The sequence below is a fragment of the Parasteatoda tepidariorum genome, chromosome 5 (genome assembly GCF_982258835.1).
Source record: "Parasteatoda tepidariorum strain Cologne lab strain chromosome 5, Ptep-v5.0, whole genome shotgun sequence".
NCBI lineage: Eukaryota > Metazoa > Arthropoda > Arachnida > Araneae > Theridiidae > Parasteatoda > Parasteatoda tepidariorum.
In genome coordinates, this window is record NC_141759.1 from 111,507,006 (window position 1) to 111,515,910 (window position 8,905).

Below are 8,905 nucleotides of genomic sequence, written 5' to 3' on the forward strand. Positions count from 1 at the left end.
CCACAGATAGTTCAAATATTGTCAAATGTTTATTTTTTAATTTTATGCAATGTTTTCTACTATCTTTTAAATATATCGTTCTTTGAACTTTTTAGACCGGTGGTCGCAGCGTCATATAAAAAAATAGAAAATAATTAAAATAAAGGGTTTTTGCAACAGCCCGTAGTGGGCCTGGGGGATAAGTCTCCACAATTTCGTGACAAACGGCATGATTGTGGCAATATAGTCAACACTACACACGGACCACTTTTACTTTCCAGACCAGCTGGTACCCATCGATCTGAAGCTGGGTAGGCTTCAAACCTCCACTGGGAATCGAACCCCAACTTTTCTCAATGACAGCCTTAACCACTGAGACAACGCGGTTCAAAACAGTGTTAGGAGAATTAAGACAATTTTTGCCGTTCTAAGCCAATCCACACCAAATTCATCGTTAGAAAACATTCCTGCCGGACCGAACTGTCAACTTTAAAACAACCACCGAGCACTGATTAGGGAGCTTTCTATTGTAACAGTAGATACATATTTTTTATTATATAAAATATTTATCTACAAATCATATCTCTCCCAGATCGTACTCCTTCCTGTTTTGATAGAAGTATTTTAACCCTTTAATGGGCCATTTATTTCTAGCAAAGTTAAATTAAAGTATTTTTGGAATTGAAATTGTTATAAGAATAGTAATTGATATAATAAAAAATAAAAAATAGTGCGTGGTGTCCCTCCGCGCGGAAGAAGTTAAACTTCGCAACCTGCGACGTTAATTGTAGAAGAATCAGCAGTCGTAGAAGGATCACTAGTTCTATTCAACGACTCTTTTTCCTTCCGTGCTCTGTAATCACGGTAATATTGTGCATTTTTCCCTCTTGGACCTCTTGAACCAGTGGAAGTGCTTGTGGTTGCCTCATCATCTCGCCCTGGAAAATGTAATTGTATTAATAATGTATGTGAATGCGTCATAATGTAATTTCAGAAGAGAAAACCTAACAATCAATTGATATTCACAAGAGACATACCTTGACATAACCTTAAATCCGTCGCATTGTCCGTGGGATTGTTTTCACTCATTTTTTACAATTGTTATCCACTAAATTTGAAAATAAAATATACTACCCTATTAAATTATATGTGTATCAAAACAAACTAAAAAATATTTATAGAAAAACAATACTTTTATGACTTTTATTATTTTTATGCTAGTGAGAACCAAAACAATACGGAAATGAATGATGGAAAACTGAATCCTACCACGTGATTTCCCGGTCTAAAAATATAGCGTTAAACGTTTAACGCAACCTTGTTGGAAGTCGCATAAGAAGTATAACTTCAAAAACTAATTTAGTTTATAAAAATGCCCTTTTTTTGATGGTAAGTATATTTAACACAACCTATTAGGAACTTATTGAATTTTATTTTTCTTTATTTATAAAACGAATTTTATAAATGTTACAATCTTCAAAAGGAATAATGTATTTTATAAATTTTATACATTTTCTTAAACTAACTAATGTTTGCCAATTTTATTCAAACGCACTTCAAGAAAGCTGAAGTTATTAACAAATGGAAATCTAAATTTAAAGTGGTGAAAAAGTTCACCATAGACTTAAAAAATTGGTGGTATACTTACCACGACTTTATAAAGGGTTAAACAAAACGCTCCAAAGAAAATGGTAAGGAAGCATTTTTCGTGTGGAAATCCATGCAGAAGAAACAAGTTGATATGCATTAGTGTGTAAGATTGTATTTAAATTTATCGGTTTTACACGTTTTTAATGCTAGTTTTGAGAATTTTGAGAGAGGTTATAGTAGAACTAAAGTAATGTACAGAAACCAAAAGATAAACAAGCAAAACACCTTGAATAACTTTTAATCTAATGATCGTATTTTTAAATTCTAGGACTTAATGGTTCGAGGCATATTGTGACCTTAATTAATGTCAGTTTAAATGATTTCTCTACGGATTCTTGACCCTCAAAATAAAGGGGATTGCTGCAATCTGAGAAATATGGTCCCATAGTTTGGTGAGGAGTTGGATTGTTAATTTTACTTTTTGCGTATTTCGTCCTAAATCTTTTAAAGCAAACAACATAAAATTTACTTAATTGTATGTAAAAAAAAGAAGAAAAAAAAGACACGAGAAGTAGCTGCAAATATTATAGCAATTTTTTACAGTGTGCTTTTTGCAAAGACCAGAAACTTTTTGAAACATTTAATAAAGTACTTAATTGAATTCCGTAAACAAGAAACACACTCTCAATCAAATTCTTAAAATCTTTCTATTTATGCGAAAAAACGCACCTATAAAATTGTTAAAACCTTATAGGTGTGTATAAGTTTTATAACTTAAAACGAAGCTCATTTAAGAACATTTAAATATATTTTGAGTTTATTCATGCTTGTATTTAAACTATTAAGCGGTAAATATGAATTGAATTTTCTTCAGAAAGTGGTGTTTTGTTATTCGTTAGTTTCATAATTTCAATTTTCTACCAGTCAGGATATGTTTCACAAATCATTTGTCTGGCTGTGAAAGTTTTCGTGGTTTTCTTCTCTATGTAATACAGTTACAAGGTGGTTCTACAGAAATAGCTTCTCATTGACGAGAAATTGTTTTATCCGAAAGGTTCCTAATTTTCGATAGTGTGTTTAAATTTAAAAGGATACAGAATTTATCATTAAAATCGAAAATCCACTGTATTCCTTTTAGTTTTCTATTCAACGTTGGTATTTGAAAAGAAAAAAAATTCAAATCGACGTTTTAATTTTTCGAACATCGTTTTAAGTGACAATTTATTTTCTTTCGTGTAAAAGTTATGAAGATTTAAAATGTCTTTAACTTCAGATCTTTAGTTTATCCGGTGATTTTTTTTTCAAAAATTTCATTCTTAATGCCCGATTTTTTTTTAAAATAAAGAAGATAAAATTGATAAAACTCAAAAATATTCTTTATTCTATTCCGTTTTGCTTTCACAAAAGATATTTTTAAGAGGAATAAATTTTAATTGACACATTTCAAACTTTATCATATTTAATATTTATTTTCAGCAATAAATTGTTCTAGATTTATAATTTTTCCCTAACCCCCAGAAATAGAATTATATCTAATGTTCGACAACAAAATTCTTTATCATTGCAAATGTTGTACATCTCTTGCCGTCGGGCGAACCATGGAAGTTTTCTTTGATTTTCTTCATAACTACGCTGATTACTGATATCGGAAGTCTTCCACGAAAGCCGGTTGTGATAATAACTTTTTTTTCCTTCGTTCTGAATAAAATTAGAAGCATTGAATGCCACGAATGGATGTTCTATTCAACGCCTATGATAAAATAAAATAAAATGGATGAAAGAATAATAAGGAAGAATAATAATGATATGAGATATCGCATTTTCACTTACAAATTGAGTTATATTCTAACACATAATATAAATCGCAATGATCTAAATTTTAATAAAAAGTAAATAAAAAGATATAAAAAATTTTCTTATCTTTTTTATTAAAATTGTAAGTTTAATTGACACCAGTGGGGAAATACGCAGAAGTTCTATCACAATTGTAGCGGTTAAATTTACAACAAAATCTATTCATTATTTATTTTTATTAGTTATTAAATAAGAGTAAAACTTTTTCAGGTACTAATTTTTCTTGATTTGGCGAAAATTTTTGAATTTTTGGTAACCCTTTCATATGACGTTGAATCCCTTTCAAAACAAACTAATTCCAATTGGAAAGCGATAATGTAAGTGTTCTTAAAACTCAAATGAATTGTTTTCAATATTTTATCCTACATATTTAATAGTTTCAGATTTTATTTGAATCAAAATTATTTCACATTGAATAAACAGAATAATAATATTCATATTCTAAATACTATTATACTTGACAAATGATTTAAAGTGTAGTTGGCCAGCAGAAGTTATTGCAGGTTGATATCTGAATTTTAATATCGTGATATACATTTAGAAAAATATCACTTTCTGATAATGTATCACTTTATTTTTCTAATTATACTTATTTGCATTATTTTGACATAGCATAATATTCAAACCTCATGTCATCAATTTCTGAAAAGCTAGATTTCTCAAATCGTCAAACTTCACAATTTCACGTATCAGCAATTAACTTCAAATTTAGAGTGCTTGTATAAAATTATATTCTTTATAAATTTTATTTTACGATACGGAGCTCTTATTTATTTATAAATTTTGGTGAATTGTTTGCAGAAATTGGGATTTTTTTTTAAGAAATCAAATATACAATATTCTGACGAAAACAGGTACATTTAGAACAATTTGAATATATTTAATGAATTGAAATATTTTAAATTAAGATGATGTAGATGATTAAATTAGTTCATGATGTAGAAACATCATTGAGCATTTAAGAATTTTCTTTTGACTTGAAAAGCTGAGAAATACTTATAAATGCATATCTTTTTTTTAAATTTAATATATCATGATTATTTCTTTAATTTTTTATTTCTTTGATCATGAGACTTTTATATAATTTATTTCCAATTATCGTCCGAAACATTAAATAAATTATAGCTGGATAAAAATAATTAATATTATCTATCGAACCCTTGTAGAGAATACATTTTAAGTACTGCTGACTTAAGGAATACTTCGCCCAAATGAAGTGGCTGAGCAAGATGTGGGTCAGAAGTTATGCTTTTGATGAAGAGAATTTTATTCAAAATATTTTTCATACTTCTTTCATCTTTTTGTGTTAATTTAGGCCAAAATGAGAGGAAAATATGTTTACCATGAGACACTGGTATCTTTTTTTTTCTAAAGGAAAAATCTTTCAAACACGGCTCACTTCTAAACAATATTTTTTTTCAAATTTGCACTTATTTAGATCTAAAAGAAACAGTGATTCATCATTGAAATGTCTTTAACTTACAAAATCAGTTATTTTTCGAATAATGAATGAAAAAAATTTGAACTACATATTTTGGGTTTTATACTTTAATACAAATATGATTCCATAATCTAACATACTTTTTAGTAACCACAATATAAGACTATTTTCTTAAAAATAAAAAACGTTAACTATTTCCTAATAGTATTCATGTCAAGAAAGGGAAAAAACTGAATAACTTTTGATTAAATGATCGGATTTACACTTTAGTGGAAGTCAATCTTAAAGATTTGAGACCCTAATCTTAAATATACAATAAGGGCAGACTATATTTTACGTTACGAAGGAATACACAAAACTGCATTACTTTCTTTCAATAAACGAACTTTTTATCGACGAGCTTTTTGCCCTCAATATATGGGAAGTAGACACAATCTGGAAAATAAGATTCTATTATTTTTGACAGGAAGCTAATTTTTAATGCTAAATTTACTTTTTGACGTTTTTGTATTCGAAGAAAATTCTTTGTTAAAAAACTTTTTAATAGCAGGTTGCTATTATATAGTTTATGCAATTATGGTCAAAACGTTTTTAAACTGTAATGCATATTAATATTTATGACTTTTTACACTTTGCAAGTAAAAATGACAAAGTTCAAAGCTTCACATTGAATAAACAGGAATAATAATATTCATATTCTAAATATTATACTTGACAAAAGTAACACAATGATTTAAAGTGTAGTTCACCTGCAGAAGTTGGTGCAGGTTGATATCGGAATTTTAATATCATGATATATATTCAGAAAAATATCCATATTTAACAATAAATTAAGTTATTTTTCTAATTTAACTTCCTTATTTTATTTTGACTTGCATGTATTTTTGACGAACATCTTTTAGATATTGCTGACCTACGAAATATTTCACCCACATGAAGTGGTTTAGCAAGATCAGAAATTATCTATTTTATTAAACATATTTTTCATTATTTTGTGTTAATGTAGGTTAGAACAAGTGAAAAATATATTTATCATGAAACTTTTTTTTCTTAGTTAGAAGTAAAATCTTTCAAACAAGGCTTGTTTCCAAACAATATATTTTTCTAATTGGCACTTTTTTAGATCTAAGAGAAAGAGTTATTCATCATTCAAATGACTGTGAAATTTTATGATGAAATTTATTGACATTTTTTTTAATCAGGAGAAAACGTTAATTATTTTCTAACACAATTAGTGTCTTAAAAAAAAAGAGAACAACCTGAATAACTTTTGATAAAATGATCGAATTTACTAGAAGTCAATCTTAAAGATTTGAGATCCTAATCTTAAATATACAATTAAGGCAAACTTTATTTTACGTTACGAGGAAAGACACTAAAATGCATTATTTCCTTTTAATAAACGTACTTTTTATCGACGTATTTGGACTTTTGATCCTTAGTATATGGAAGGTAGACACATTTTGGAAAATAAGGTTTCACTAATGAATTCACTTTTTTTGCGTTTTTTGCAAAATCATGTATCCGAAAAAAATTCATTGTTAATTTTTTTTTTAAATAATTGGTTATTATTTTGCATTTTATCAGTTACGGTCAAAAAGTTTTGCATTTGTAAGTCATATTAATTGAAACATCTTGAGGTTTTGTATTTCGGAGGGTGGATTCTTGCAATCGGAACTTCGATCAGCTGGATCTTTCATACTTGGTGCTTCCGTGTCTAATGACATTTTAAATTTTAATTTTTTCTGAGTCATTTTGAGAGTGATGTTATCTCTAAATACGGTTTAATCATTAACCAAAATTTTGACCAGTTCCAAACTAACTAGCGTGCTCAAATCTCACCAAAAGCTTTATGATTAGAGTTTTCAAGTTTTAAATGGATTTGATCTGTGTTTGATTATAACATTCGTTTTATGATGATAAAATGCATCATTCATATAAAATAGAATTTATGGGCAATCGGAAACATGATTTTATTTTCTCCAATTAACTGGAGTAGTGCTCTTGTTGACGAATCAACTTTCAATCTTTCCCGAGTTCTTCAAATAAAATTCTTTTTTTCTTCTTTCAAATAATCGTCAATCGATATTTTGAACACTTACAAGGTAGCCAGAATTCATACATTTAAACTGGCCTGATGACTTCACAAATTATATTTGTTTCCAATATCCTTTAGGCAAAGTTTATTGCCTATCGAGATTACTATCATTTCGTGACATAAAAAAGTTATTATCAAAAGTTTATTATTAAAAGTTATACGCAAAATTTAAGAGCAGAAAATAATAAAATAAAAGGTTATAAGATTATCCTTTAGAAGTTGGCTATGAGGGAGAAAACACTTACAAATTAGTCTGCGTAGCTTCATAAGGAATTTATATCGCCACCGAAAATTCCTTTAGGTTAGGGGTGCACAACCTGAGGCCCGCCAACCCTCGATGTGCGGCCCGCGGTTGCAATCTGAGCAGGGACCGATCAAGACAAATTCAGGCCCAAGGCCCACCAAATTTTCTGGGCCCCTTACAAAATATTTAAAATATTCCAGTAAGATTTTTCTATAAAAAAATAAATTTTACATAATTTCTATACGTAATTTTACTTAACATACATTTTAAGTAAATAAATAATATAAAATTATTTAAGGGTTGTTCCGGAGAAAAATTTCTAAACTGTTTATTCACTTTTAGAACATTCTAATTAGTATTTTCTATAAACAAATAATATTAAAGTTCTAAAAAATGCTTTTAATTAGTTATAAGAAATGCTTTTCATTATTATATGGTTACAGATAGTGTGGATTCATTAGTTATTTATATCATTTTTAAAAACTATTTCCTTATTATATAATTTGTATTTAAGTGACATAAATTTTTAAAAGCAAAAAAAAATTTTTAGAGCATACTTTTTTTATCTCTCTTATCCAAGCAAAATTTGTTACTTTCAAATTAGAGTAAGCTTATTCAATACAATGTGTGATTTTGACAAATTTAAACCTATGAATAATGTAAATTTTGGTTAAAAGGTGCCCTCAATTTATTCATTGTCTTTAACATTTGGACGACGAATATCTTTTTATGAAAGGCTAAAGAGAAATGAGTTTGTGTTACTGTTTTTACTGCAATGTTTCGGTTCTATGTTTTTCATAATTCTTTCAATTCAAGTTTTGCATGCAAAATAATAGAAGAAATATTTTTTAAATAAATTTTTTTTCAAAAATAACTGCAGAATTGTTAGTTATACTCTTCAAAGAGAAATCTATTCAATAAATAAAACTTTTGATCTTTTTAAAATATCGAAATTATTATATTTGGTGGTTCTACTTAGATTTAATATAAGTAATATTTACACAGTTTTTCTGACTATGAAATGTTCATAATGATTATTAATGTTCAGTGTCAATATCATGCAAAAATTCTTTCGAATTTTCGGCATTGAAGAAAAAAAAATTTTTTTTTCAATGCTGAAATTTTAATTGTTAGATTTTATTTTTTGTGTTATCATTTCTGAAAAATTGTATCGTTTGAAAAAATAATACTGAGTGAGACAATTTGACTAATAAAGATAAGAGAAAAGAAGTTTGACTCAAAATTTTATTTAACATTCATAATAACATCGAAATTGAACTGTCTTCCCTGTGATTCCATCAGCTGCAAAATAATGCTTTCAACTTGTTTGTAGAAGGTCCCCATAAATTTTAAGATCTGATGAGTTGGCCTTTAATTTGGCGTAGCCAGTTGTTAGCTAATTTCGATGTATTAAATGAATCTAAGTCTTATTAGAAAACAAAATCGTTCTCTTTAGTTGATTGTATAATATGCTAGACCGCCGTGATGGCTCAGGGGACAGAGCGTGAGCCGTAATGGCTCAGGGGACAGAGCGTGAGCCGTAATGGCTCAGGGGACAGAGCATTCTTCTTCCAAACAGAGGGGACCGGGTTTAAATCACAGCAATGTCTGGTCAACCGCGTCCGGCTTGCATTGACCACAGTGCTGACGTAAAAGATCCTCAGTGGGAGAGGGGTGTTTTAGAATCCTCTTGCGGTCA